Here is a 14,130-nt window from a genome sequence, read left to right as displayed (position 1 = left end):
GTAGAATCTAAAAAGCAAAATGAACCAAGAAAACAGAAACAAACTCACACATAGAAAGAACATTATGATGATTGCCAGATGGGAGGGATGCTAGGGAAATGAGTGAAAAGGGGAACAAGATTAAGACGTACAAATTGGCCCTGCCTAGTATGGCTCAGTGGATTGAGTGCCAGCTGCAAACCAAAAGGTCTCCAGTTTGATTCCCAGTCAGGGCACAAGCCTGGGTTGCAGGCCAGGACCCCAGTTGGGGACATGTGAGAGGCAACCACACATTGGTGCTTCTCTCCCCCTTTCTCCTTCCCTTCCCCCCTAAAAATATATTTTAAAATTTTTTTTAAAAAGGTACAAATTGGTAGTTACAAAACTGCCACAGGGTTGTTTAGTATAGCATAACAAATATAGTCAATAATATTGTAATAACTATGTACGGTATCAGATGGGTACTAGATTTATCAGGGTGATCACTTTGTAATCACTATGTTGTGTACCTAAAACTAATGTAATATTGTCTGTTAACTATAATTGTAAAATAAAAATTGAAAAAAGTGAAAAAGAACACATTGAAAACTAATATTCATAGTTACGGTTTATAACAGTTGAAGAACATGGACTAAGATTGGCCAAGTGAAAAAGCATACAGGACAGAGTACAGAAGTAAAAAATGCAGAGCTGCTGGGGTTTTTTCTCCCCTTGGAGCCAGGACAGCTTTACACTCCCAGCATTAGTGTATGACAATATGCACAGAGCATTGCTAGCCAGGAAAATTCACAAGACCCTTGATATCCAGAGTTTTTATTGGGTTTATAGACATAATTGATTGCCCACAAGACTGAGCTCAGTCTTCAGTCCACTGGAAATTCACAGATACTAAAGTCAATCACTCTAAATCATACTGGTTTTTCTGACATGGTCAGCCCCATCCTAAATCATACTGTTAGACTATCAGTGACCCAAGGCCCTGAAGCAAATACTCTCTAATCAGGCACATCAGAAGGCAAGGAAAGGAGGCTCTTTTTTGGACAAAGTTAAATTCTTTACTATACAACCACCTTTCGTAAAAGAAAAAATAAGAAAATACACATGGATCTGCTCTTTTGTGCCCCCTCCAAAGACAAACTGAAATAAAAATCAAATCATGGGAAGGATAAACCAGAAACTAACGAGAATGGCATGAGGTGAAAAAAATGAGGACTAAGAAAATGGTGGAAGGGATGAGAGGGGAGTGGCACTTCTCTGAGTATGCCTTTTTGTAGAGTTCTGACTTTTAGAACCACGTTAATGCCTCAAATACTGTAAAAATAAATAATTAAAATCAACCAGAATGCAGGAAGAATCTAAGATGAATTACAGTAAATAAATGAAACTAAATGTATTACAAATAAATACCATAACCACACTAAAAGGAGTAGACCAGAAAAGAATTAGCTAAAGTAACTTTGGAGACCCTAGCTGGGTAGCTCAGTTGCTTAAGCATCTGTCCTGATACCCCAAAGTTGTGGGTTTGATCCCCAGTCAGGGTACACACAAGAATCAGCCAATGAATGCATAAATAAGAAAAAACAAATCAGTGTTTCTTTCTTTCTCTAAAACTAATACATTTTTTAAAAAATCCAAAAAGAGCCCTGGCTGGCATAGCTCAGTGGATTGAGCTCAGGCTACAAACCAAAGCATCGTAGGTTTGATTCCCAGTCAGGGCACATGCCTGGGTTGCAGGCCATGGCCCCCAGCAACCGCACATTGATGGTTCTCTCTCTCTTTCTCCCTCCCTTCCCTCTCTAAAAATAAATAAATAAAAATCTTTTAAAAAAATCCAAAAAGAGAATTGGAGATTTACACATTTATGGTACCTACTAATAATACTTTTTTCACATTCAGCTATCAGATATAAAGTGGATTAAGCATCCAATTTTGGACTCAAGTCCTTACAAACAGAAGACTGCCTCAAGTACCACTGAAAAGCGGAGTTCTAAATTCCACTTTTCACTGGGTCTTCAATTCTTACAAGACAGTCCCTGCCTTTGTTTCTATGTTAAATTTGTTTAGATATCAGTTTAGATGAAAATTGTGACCTTAGGGCCCTGGCTGGGGTAACTCAATGGATTGAGCACGGGTCTGCAAACCAATGGGATGCCAGTTCGATTCCCAGTCAGGGCATGTGCCTGGGTTGCAGCCAGATCCCCAGTGGGAGGTATGTGAGAGGCCACCACACACTGATGCTTCTTTCCCCTTTCCTTTCCTTTCTTTCCCCTCTCTCTAAAAATAAATAAAATCTTTAAAAAAATAAAATAAAATTGTGACCCTAGGTTCATTATTTATCTTTTCTTCTTAAATGCCTCTACTTAAAAAGTTCACTCTATCAGAATCTGAAATAATTTTTCAAAATTTAGAACTAAGATACTTCAAACTGACAAAAATAAAAATTTTAGAGACTCAGCAACTTGTTTTTCATCTGCGTCTGAATTCACAGACTACCTATCTGTTAACACGGCCTTTTAAATTTAAGACTTTATTTATTTATTTATTTTTAGAGAGAGGGGAAGGGAGGGAGAAAGAGAGGGAGAGAACTATCGATCAGTTGCCTCTCACACAAGACGTGAGTGGGGATAAACCGCAACCCAGGCAAGTGCCAGGACCAGAAATCAAGCCTCTGACTTTTCGCTTTAGGGGACAACACTCAACCAACTGAGCCACACCAGTCAAGGCAATATAGCTTTTTTAATCAGTGAATTTAGAATGCCCTTTGTTATCTGGTTGTAGGAAATTAACATGCTATAAACTGGGTCATTTTCACAAAGAAAATAATTCAGCATCTTCCTTTAGAGGATTTCTGATGTACAGTCCATTTCTGACTTTACTACTAACATAGAATTACATACACAGATTTACTGGAGCAATGAGAAGGTTATCAAAGAATTATTTGAGGGCTGAATACATTTATCTGAAAGGGACATTCACCCTAATGTGTGTCTATGTGTGTGCCTAATGGCCTATTACCTTAATGATTCTTAAAACATTAACACCCCCCCAAAAAGTCATGACATTTTCACTATAATGAGTAAGAAAAATACAAAAAGCACTATTACCACCTCATCAGCTAATGCTTTCTAGCCATCTACCAAATTCTTTAAATCAGTAGCACAGTACAACTTAACCAAAAAGAGAAAAATAAACTAAAAATGTAAAGACAAGCTTTCAAGCAAATACTGAAAACCTTTAGTTAAATCAGGTGTTTATAAGGCAATATAGAGCAGTTCTCAAACTAGTTAGTGATACAAAGTTAAGTGGCCAAGCACACCAGAATGGAGGGGGAAAGCCTGTGTATAGCACTAGGCTTACAATAAGCCAATACAAAAAAAAATATTCTTAAGTTGTATTCTTTCATGATTTATGAAGGCTTGGCACAAAAGCCTACTAAAAAAGTGATTTATAAAGTGATATTTAATCTTTACATTATTCTACCAACAAACAAACCTAAGCAACATTTAGTAAGAAATTTTAATATAAATTTTACTTCATCAAAGAGTATTAAGGAGTCTAAATGCATATAAAGATATAAAAACAACTACACATTCTGCCCTCGCTGGTGTGGCTCAGTGAATTAATGCAGGCCCATGACCAAAAGGTTGCTGGTTCAATTCCTAGCCAGGGAACATACCTGGGTTGCAGCCCAGGTTCCCCAGTTGGGGGTGTGCAAGAGACAACCAAATGATGTATCTCTCACATTGATCTTTCTTTCTTTCTTTCTTTTTCTTTCTTTCTTTCTTTCTTTCTTTCTTTCTCTCTCTCTCCCCCCGCCTTCCATTCTAAGAATAAATAAAATCTTTTTTAAAAATTACGCATACTAACTTAACTTGTTTTCTTTTTCTTTTATTGATTTTAGAGAGAGAGGGGAAGGGAGGGAGAAAGAGAGTAAGAGAAACAATGATGTGAGAAACACTAATCAGCTGCCTCCTGCACATGCCCCAACCCTAGTTGGGGAACCTAACCTGCAAACCAGGCATGTGTCCTGAGTGGAAATTGAACCCACGACCTTACAGTTTGCAGGAGACACCCAACCAACTGAGCCACACTGCCAAGGGCTTAAATAACTTGTTTTTAACTTCTGGGCTCAAGGCACCACAAAACCTGAAATAGTACTATTGATTCAAGTAAGATAATTTGTTAAGGAAAGTTATAAAGAAGAAAATTAAGGACTTCTGGCCAAGAGGGAGACATAGGTCGATACACAGTGCCTCCTCACAGAACCAAAAGAAAGTCAACAACAAATTTAAAAACAAAAAACAACCAGAAATGACAGAAAAATCGAACTGTACAGAATTCCAACATCCAAGGAGTTAAAGAAACATTCATCCAGAATGGCAGGAGGGGTAGAGATGAGCAGGAGGTAGGGGTAGAGATCCCGGCAAGACTGCAGCAGGCAGAGCAGGTAAACCGAGAGGAACAACATGGGAACAAGACAGACCTCACAACCTAGGGTTCCAGTGAGGGGAAATAAAGCCTCAAAACCTCTGACTAAAAAAACCTGTGGGAGTTGAGGCAGTGGGAGAAACTGCCAGCCTCACAGGAGAGTTTGTTGGAAAGACCTACAGGGTCCTAGAATGTACACAAGTCCACCCACCTGGGAATCAGCACCACAAGGGTCCAATTTGCTTGTGGGTAGTAGAAGAAGTGACTGAAAGTTGACAGAGAGCTGAGCAGGCCACATTGTTCACTCTCCAACCCCTCCCTCATATACTGAGGCACAACACAGCCAAATGGGTTGCCCCACTTTGGTGAATACCTAAGGCCCCACCCCTTACTATGTGACAGGTCCTCCAAGACTTAAAAAAAAAGACCCAAAGGAAAGAACAGATCAAAGCTCCAGAAAAAATAGAACTAAGCAATGAAAAGATAGCCAACCTATCAGATGCAGAGTTCAAAACACTGGTAGTCAGGATGCTCACAGATTTTGTTAAGTATGGTCACAAAATAGAAAAAGTGAAGACTATGAAAAGTGAAATAAAGGGAACCAACAGTGAAGGAAAGAAAAATAGGACTCAGATCAACAGTTTGGATCAGAAGGAAGAAATAAACATTCAACCAGAACAGAAAGAAGAAACAAGAATTCAAAAAAATGAAGAGAGGCTTAAGAACCTTTGGGACAACTTCAAACATCCCAACATCAGAATCATAGGGGTGCCAGAAGGAGAAGAGGAAGAGCAAGAAATTGAAAACTTACGTGAACAAATAATGAAGAACTTCCCCAGTCTGGCAAAGAAAATAGACTTCCAGGAAGTCCAGTAAGCTCAGAGAGTCCTAAAGAAGTTGGACCCAAGGAAGCACACACCAGTGAACATCATAATTAAGTTACCCAAGATTAAAGATAAGGAGAGAATCTTAAAAGTAGTAAGAGAAATGGAGATAGTTACCTACAAAGGAGTTCCCATAAGAGTGTCAGCTGATTTCTCAAAAGAAACCTTATAGGCAAGAAGGGGCTGGAAGGAAGTGTTCCAAGTCATGAAGGGCAAGGACCTACATCCAAGATTACTCTATCCAGCAAAGCTATCATTTAGAATGGAAGGGCAGATAAAGTGCTTCCCAGATATGGTCAAGTTAAAGGAGTTCATCATCACCAAGCTCTTATTATATGAAATGTTAAAGGGACTTATCTAAGAAATGGATGATCAAAAATATGAACAGTAAAATGACAACAAACTCAACTATAAACAACTGAACCTAAAAAAACAAAACAAAACAAAAAACAAACTAGCAAACAACAAGAACAGCAACAGAATCACAGAAATGGAGATCACATGGAGGGTTATCAGCAAGGAAGGGGAGGAGGGGAATGGGAGAAAAGGTACAGGGAGTAAGCAGCATAAATGGTAAGTACAAAATAGACAGGGAGTGGGGGTAGGAATAGTATAAGAAATGTAGAAGCCAGCCCTGGCTGGTGTAGCTCAGTGGATTGAGCGCGGGCTGTGAACCAAAGTGTTGCATGTTCGATTCCCAGCCAGGGTACATGCCTGGGTTGCAAGCCATGACCCCCAGCAACCGCACACTGATGTTTCTCTGTCTCTATCTCCCTCCCTTCCCTCTCTAAAGATAAATAAAATCTTAAAAAAAAAAAAAAAAGAAAAGAAATGTAGAAGCCAAAAAAGTTACATGTACAACCCATGAACATGAACTAAGGTGGGGGAATGCTGGTAGAAGAGGGGGTGCAGGGCAGAGAGGACTAAAGGGGAGAAAAAATTGGGACAACTGTAAGAGCATAGTCAATAAAATATATTTTAAAAATTAAGAAGGCAACAAATTACTTAGGCATTGACACTCATCTTTGAGTATGTTTATAAATAAAATGTGAACCTGATCTACATCTGTGTTTGCATACCATGAGTCACCTGAGAGGCTTTTTAAAATAGCCAGGTCCCTCTCTTCACATCCTCTGAGGTAGCATCCAGGCATCTGGGGTTTGGCTTTAACTCCCCAACTGCTTCTGATGCTGAGCCAGATTTTGGAACCATTGTATCAATGACCCTCAAGGTCCCTTTCTTATCCATGACTGAAAAATTCCAAACTGAAAATTCTGTGTCAAAAGAACTGAATATAATAGCACTTGGTTAACATACTGCATAGCAGCCAATATCACATTCTACTGAGGTAAAGAAAGCATCCTTAACGTGTCTGAGCAAATATAACAGGGGCCATTCATTCAAAACACTGACTCGGTCTCCCAACCCTCCTCCCCAAACACTTCTCTAACTTAGGTTCTATTAAATTTCACAGTGGTGAATGTTCTTCTCTCGAATACAGAGAAAAGCATCTCATCAGGCTCACCCACTCAAAAGGATTCAAGTTCCTGTGGTTATCCTCTGCAAATATATTTTTAAAAATCCTCACCCAAGGATATGTTCATTGACTATAGAGAGAAAGGAAAAGAGGGAGGGAAGGGGGAGAGGGAGGAGAGAAAGAGAGAGAAACATCAATTTGTTGCCTCCCCTACGTGCCCCCACAGGGGATTGAACCTGCAACCTCTTGTTATACAGACAATGCTGTGACCAACTGAGCCACTGGCCAAGGCCTCTGCACATTTTCAAACTAACATGAAATGTTTTGGAGGCAGAGCAAAGGGGTCCTCAGAAATAGGTGCAATGAATTCCTTCTAAAGTGGGCCAAGGTGTACATGAAACCCCTCCTAGGTTTTCTCCTAAAGTTATTTTTAGTAAGGAACAAAAGTAATTTGGGTCATTCCTCATATACTAATAATGTTCTACCAATAAGCATGAACCATCTGGGTGGCTAGGAGACTGATTTCTTCCTAATGCTGGCCTACCCAAAACAGAAACTTGTGTGGTTACACAAGATCCTAGCATCTTCTTTGGCACACCTCTCCATACTAAGCTTAGTTATTCTGGACAAAAGACATAATTAGGAACCTACCATTTAGTGTCCCGGATATTCTTAAACCGAGTTTAACTAGATTCCCAAAACATCTCATGATTAATTTAACGTTCTTCATTGCGTTGAATTCTCCTTACTAATTTATATAGGTATAAAAAAAAAACTCCACTTTACACGTCGAAGTGCCTAGCACGAGATTAAAATTACTACCAAATGGCAGGCTAGGATCTCAACTCAGCTCTTCAAGCTCTAAATTGAAAACCCTTCCCACATCCGTCCTCTCCCAATGGCGTGAGCATACAGTGGCACTGGGGTTGATACTTCCTACCAAACAGAAAATCACGTCTCCCACCACCCTAATGCTCAATTGTGCCATACCCATTCACTAGAACAGGGTCCCAGGAGTGAGAGGAAGAAACCAAAGGGCAGAAGGAAGCAGAACTGTCCGAACAAATAAAAATCCTTGACTTCCAAGACGGCAGGGGCTGAAGTTCCCCTAACAGCAATTCTCTCAACGCTTTCCCTGGCTTCAGAAGGAGAGGCCGTGGCGGCGCTAGTTTTCTCTACTTCTGCGTCCTACAGCTCGAACTGGAAAGGGAGAGGGGAAGACAGCGGTCCCTGGGAACGAGCTCCCTTCCCGCCCCAGAAAGGTACAGAAGCGGCCCCGGGAGAAATCCGCTGCCTCCAGTGCGGACGTAGGAGGGGGGCAGCGCTGGAGGCCTCGAGGCCAGGGTGCTGAGCTGGCGCGCACTGGAGCAGGAATGGCCAGGAAGCCGGATCTATAAGACATTAGGCTGAACTGACAGCCGGACTCCTGCTTACCTCCGTCCTTCACTGCCCTCACCTGCCCCACCGTAGGCCCAAATACTGCGGCAGCTCGCACTGCGGCCCTGCCTTCGCCAGCTCCAAGGAAAAGCCCCGTCAGCGAGAGATGCCTGGCCTGCTCTGAGCGGCCACGGCCGCGGAGCTTTCTTTGGAGCTCCTGCTGAAGCCGGCGCTCACTTACGTCGTCACCTCCTTCCGTGCCCTTCCGCCTCAGCCCCGCCTGCGCTGCGTGCTGAGGGGCGGGAATGCTAGCGATGCCCCACGCTAGGGGCGTGGCTCCGCCTTCCACTTCCTGCTGCGAGCGTGCCCCTCTCCCCCCCACCCCCCTTCCCTGGACTTCTGGCTTGTGCGCTGCGCTCGCACTGGTTGGACTTCCTTCGCGCCTCCTTCCCTACACGTTGAGGACTTGTAGAAACTGTGATCTAGGAATTCCAGAGGCTTTACAAAGTGGCTTTGATACTTCAGACCTCTCTGAAATTTTTCCTTTCAAAAGGCTAGGGTCGACCACTACTACTGTACAGCCTCTCCTCCCTCCACTAACCGCTTTTGCTAAACACCAAAAATCTCGCTCCTGCTCTGGATGCTCTGACCCAGGCTTTTCTTCTCCTGTTCTCCAGTGGTAACCTTACCCTGTGGTACCATACCAGATAAGTGGTATTGTATTGAACCACTTTATCTGTGCCCCGCCTTTCCTTAACTGAGTTTGAGAACACTTACCACGGAGGGAAGAACTTGGATATACTCACTGAAGTAGCCCTGGGAAAAAATAGTGACTGACCTACAAGTGCTAACTCTGTGCTATAAATCTCATTTTCTTTATGATTGAGAGAGGAAAGTGGCATCAGCCTGATGTGTTGAAGTACTACTCATTCAACATTTTTAAAATGTAAGCATGAAGTAGTCCTTTGTAAGCCTTCCGCCTACTTGTGGGGAAAGGGACAGTTATAATGCAACATTATGACAGCTAGAAAACATTACAGCCAATTTCTGGTGGAAAATAAACTCAATTTGGGACATATTCTGAAACATCTGATCAGATCACTAGGGAGAAGTAGAGAGGGGCTGTAGGAGGAGGTTACCTGAGGTAAACAGCCTAGGACAGGATTAGCTGAGAGGCTGAAAGCTCCACAGCGTACGGACTTATGGGCCAGAAGATTTAAAATAAAAAAAGGGCAGACACTGGCTTTTGGGCTCTCTTTCTCAAGTATGCCTGGATGATCATGCTGCAGCTGCCTGCATTTCCCAAAGGACAGTAATTTGGACGGATTTTGGATGGGAGAAGAATCTGTGGACACAACCTAGGATCGGGCTGGCCTGGTAGACGGTGGCAGAGCTATTCTTTGGGTATCCTAGTGAGGATAAGCTCTGAGGCAGAAGCCTGCCATTCTTCCAAAATTGTGTAGTTTTTGTATCTTACATTGTTTTAGTTTGTAAACTAACCCTGTAGAAATAAGGTAATTAAAAACTAACAGGGGGACCTGGCTGGTGTGACTCAGTGGGTAGAGTGCTGGCCTGTGAATCAATGGTTCGATTCCCAGTCAGGGCACATCCTGGGTTAGGGGCCAGGTCCCCAGTAGGGGGTGCTTGAGAGGCAACCACACATTGATGTTTCTTTCCCTCTCTTTCTCCCTCCCTTCCCCTCTCTTAAAAATAAATAAAGTCTTTTTAAAAACTAACAGAGGGAATGATAGAATTCAGGTGTGAAATAGAATTCAGGTAGATTTAAGTGATTAAAGCTGCAGCTAAAGAGTTAAAGATATTAGCCTTAACTGATAGGTTTAAGTGACTAATGCATGTGGAAAGCTATTATACCAAAATTGTGTACCCTTGAATTAGAACTCCTTTCCTTTATCACCAAACCTTTGTGTCCTGAATTTTGCCTAGAGGGTGACGGTGGGCAGCAGGACCCCACTTGCTGTTCAGTAACAATTCAATTATGGATAGAGAGGAGATGGATACAACAGAATACCAAGGGTTGGGTGCTAGATGTATCATCCAGGTGCAAGCGCTAAGTGTATGCATTGACTGTAGAGAAGATCAAAACAATAGTAAAACTGAATACAGTGTGTATGATTAATTATCATATGTGTCAGCAAATTCTAAGCAATGTTACTAATAAAGTACTCCTTCCCAAACAAAAGATTTCCTTAGTCTCCCTTCTAAACAATTGCTGTAGTTACTATTGAGGTTTAATATATAGTCCTGTGCTGCTTAACAACAGGGATATATTCTGTGATTTCAACAATGTGAGAACACAATAGAGTGCACTTACATAAACCTAGATGGTATAGCCTACTATACACCTAGGCTGCATAGTATAACTTAGCGCTCCATAGGGGGTGAAAAATAATTTTGACTTTACCCTTCTAAGTTCTTGGCTAAGAACATCCCTGTAATAAAGGCATATTAACAGGAAAAGATAAAATTTAATAGCGTGTGGGGAGGGGGGTGGGGAGGCCGCATACTAAACCTGACAAACTCAGGGAAGGCCTGCATGGCAAGCCTCACAAACTCAGACCTAAAGTGACCACATTAAAATTTCCTAGCTCACAACTGAGGAGACTTCCGGTCGGGATGGAGGCTAAGGTAGATATATACTGTGCCTCCTAGCACAACCAAAAGAAGGACAACGACAAACTTAAAAACAGAAACAACCAGAACTGACAGAAAATCGAACTGTATGGAAGTCTGACAACCAAGGATTTAAAGAAAAAGACATTAATCCAGAACGGTAGGAGAGGTGAAGACGGGCAGCTGGGGCAAAGAGGACTCACAGCAAGGAAGTGGCTGGTGGACCAGGCAGTCCCACATTTGTATGCAGATAAACTGAGAGGAACAACTGGGTAGCAAGACAGACCTCAAAACCCAGAGGTCCAGTAAGGAGAAATAAAGCCTCAAAACCTCTGACTGAAAAAATGCGGGGGTTGAGGCAGCAGGAGAAACTCCCAGGATCACAGGAGAGTTTGTTAGAGAGATCTACAGGGTCATAGAACATATACAAAACCACCAACCCAGGGGTTGGCATCAGAAGGACCCAATTGTCCTGGCTGATGTGGATCAGTGGATTGCGTTCTAGCCTACAAATTATGCTGGTTCAATTCCCAGTAAGAGCACATGCCTGGGTTGCCGGCCAGGTCCCCAGTTGGGGGTGTATGACAGGCAACCACACTACTTTTTCTCTCCTCTACCTCTCTTCCTCTCTCTGTAAAAATAAATAAATAAAACTTTTTTTAAAAAAGAGCCCAATTTGCTTGTGGGTATCGGGGGAAGTGACTGAAAACCAGCAAAGAACTGAGCAAGGGCCATTGTTCTCTCTCAGACCCCTCCCCCACATACAGAGCCACAACACAGCCAAGTAGGTTGTCCCACTCTGGTGAATACCAAAGAACCCTCCCCTTACTATGTAACAGGTGCTCCAAGACTTAAAAAATGGTCCAAAGGAAAGAAGAGATCAAAGCTCCAGGAAATACAACTAAGCAATGAAAAGATAGCCAACCTATCAGATGCAGAGTTCAAAACACTGGTAGTCAGGATGCTCACAGATTTTGTTAAGTATGGTCACAAAATAAAAGAAAAAGTGAAGTGAAGGCTATGAAAAGCAAAATAAAGGAAAATGTACAGAGAACCAAAAGTGATGGGAAGGAAACTAGGACTTGAATCAACTGTTTGGACCAGAAGGAAGAAATAAACGTTCAACCAGAACAGAAAGAAGAAACAAGAATTCAAAAAAATGAGGAGAGGCTTAGGAACCTCTGGGACAACTTCAAACATCCAAACATCAGAATCATAGGGGTGCCAGAAGGAGAAGAGGAAGAGCAAGAAATTGAAAACTTTTTTGAACAAATATTGAAGGAGAACTTCCCCAGTCTGGCAAAGAAAATAGACTTCCAGGAAGTTGAATAAGCTCAGAGAGTCCTAAAGAAGTTGGACCCAAGGAAGCACACACCAGTGAACATCATAATTAAGTTACCCAAGATTAAAGATAAGGAGAGAATCTTAAAAGTAGCAAGAGAGAAGGAGACAGTTACCTACAAAGAGTGCTCATAAGACTATCAGCTGATTTCTCAAAAAAATAAAAATAAAAAATAAAAAATAAACATTGCAGGCAAGAAGGGGCTGGAAGGAAGTGTTCCAAGTCATGAAAGACAAGGACCTACATCCAAGATTACTCTATCCAGCAAAGCTATCATTTAGAATGGAAGGGCAGATAAAGTGCTTCCCAGATATGGTCAAGTTAAAGGAGTTCATCATCACCAAGCCCTTATTATATGAAATGTTAAAGGGACTTATCTAAGAAATGGATGATCAAAAATATGAACAGTAAAATGACAACAAACTCACAACTGTAAACAACTGAACCTAAAAATAAAAAAGCAAACAACAAGAACAGGAACAGAACCACAGAAATGGAGATCATATGGAGGGTTATCAGCAGGAAAGGGAAGGGGAGAATGGGTGAAAGGTACAGGGAATAAGTAGCATAAGTTGTAGGTAGAAAATAGGGGAAGGTTATGAATAGTATAGGAAATGGTAGGTTATGAATAGTATAGGAAATAGTATAAGCCAAAGAACTTATATGTACAACCCATGGACATGAACTAAAGGATTGGGGGGAATGTGAGTAGGCGGAGTTGTGTAGGGTGGAGGGGAATAAAGGGGGGAAATAGGACAACTGTAATAGCATAATAAATAAAAAAATATATTTTTAAAAACTCCAAAAAAATTTCCCTAGCTCAAAGCACGTCATGCCAGGGAGTCATGTCCTAGGCCTGTATCTTCTTTGACAAAGTCAATCTTTAATGGGGCCTGTCTATTGTCTTTTTGCATCTCCTATAACATACGTGTTGAATGTCAGAGTAATCCCTGTTTGCCAGACCCCTCAGGGCACAGTCTCCACTAGAACACAAAACACAGAACCCCTCATTGTTCTCTTGTTCCCCAAATACCATCTCCATGTGTGTAAATATTAATTGCTAACTATCCTATACCCATCAATGTAAAAGAATTATGTGTCTATCCCGTTTTAATCCAATCTCCAGGATTTCCCCACTTTGCTTTTTCCTATCTCTCTAATCTATCACTAATGGATTTCACGTAACCCCCTTGACTTTCCCTTTGATTCTGATATACAAAATAAGTGGTGAAACTGCCCTTGCCAGAGTGGCTCAGTTTGTTTGGTGTCATCTTGGAAACCAGCTGATCATGGGTTTGATTCCTAGTCAGGACACATGCTTAGGTTGCAGCTCCCATGCCCTGTGCAGGCATATACAAAAGGCAGGCAATCAATGTTTCTCTTTTACACTGATGTCTCTCTCCCTCTCCTTTCTCTTCCTCTCTCTCTAAAAATATAAATAATAAATAAGTAGTAAAACTGCCATTTTCCAAAGCAAATCTCAATCCATTGACATTTTGTTTCCTGGCAGTTGTCATCAGTTTAGCTCAAACAAACTCATGAAAATTCTTACAGGTTTGAATGTTTCTCATGTCAGCACTTACATATACCTGGTATTAAAAAAAAAACACAACATTTCAACAGAGTAAATGTGAAGATCTAACTGGTTTTAAATAAGCGATTCATGGATAAGGCCACATCCCATCTGGCAACTAAATTGGTATCCATGAGTTGTACAAAATGGAAGGCTTTTATAGGCAGAAAGAGTGGATGAGGGTGGGACTAGGAAATCAAAACAGTATATTATTTCAGGCAAGAACACCTTCCCTTGGGGGAAAGCAGGGGCTCTTAATAGGCAGATTACCTTACTAGGCTTTATTGGGAAACTCCAGACTAAAAATATCTTTCTTCAAAAAATAAAATGAATCAATTTATTTTTTAAAAATGTGTTTCTGGGAGAGGTTTAAACTGCAATTAGATCAGGTATTAAATCGAGGTTTGGTATAATGGGCTTTCAGTACAACTGGGGCCAT

General features: G+C 41.4%; 1 protein-coding gene across 3 annotated transcripts in view; it reads right to left on the bottom strand.

The window, feature by feature from the left end:
- The window catches only part of SENP5 (SUMO specific peptidase 5), a 76,616-nt gene extending 68,233 nt beyond the window's left edge, over nt 1-8,383 (bottom strand). For 2 of the 3 annotated variants that reach the window (XM_045851069.1, XM_045851071.1), the window contains exon 1: nt 8,203-8,383. The gene's annotated coding sequence lies outside the window, so the exon portion shown is untranslated. Of the gene's footprint in view, nt 1-3,655; nt 3,710-8,202 lie in introns of those variants that run through there. The other variant, XM_045851070.1, reaches the window with a different exon arrangement.
- Between the last annotated feature and the right edge of the window lie 5,747 nt (nt 8,384-14,130).

This window comes from Phyllostomus hastatus, unplaced genomic scaffold (genome assembly GCF_019186645.2).
Source record: "Phyllostomus hastatus isolate PE091 unplaced genomic scaffold, TTU_PhHast_1.1 phas_contig_86, whole genome shotgun sequence".
NCBI lineage: Eukaryota > Metazoa > Chordata > Mammalia > Chiroptera > Phyllostomidae > Phyllostomus > Phyllostomus hastatus.
This window is presented reverse-complemented; position numbering and strand designations above follow the sequence as displayed.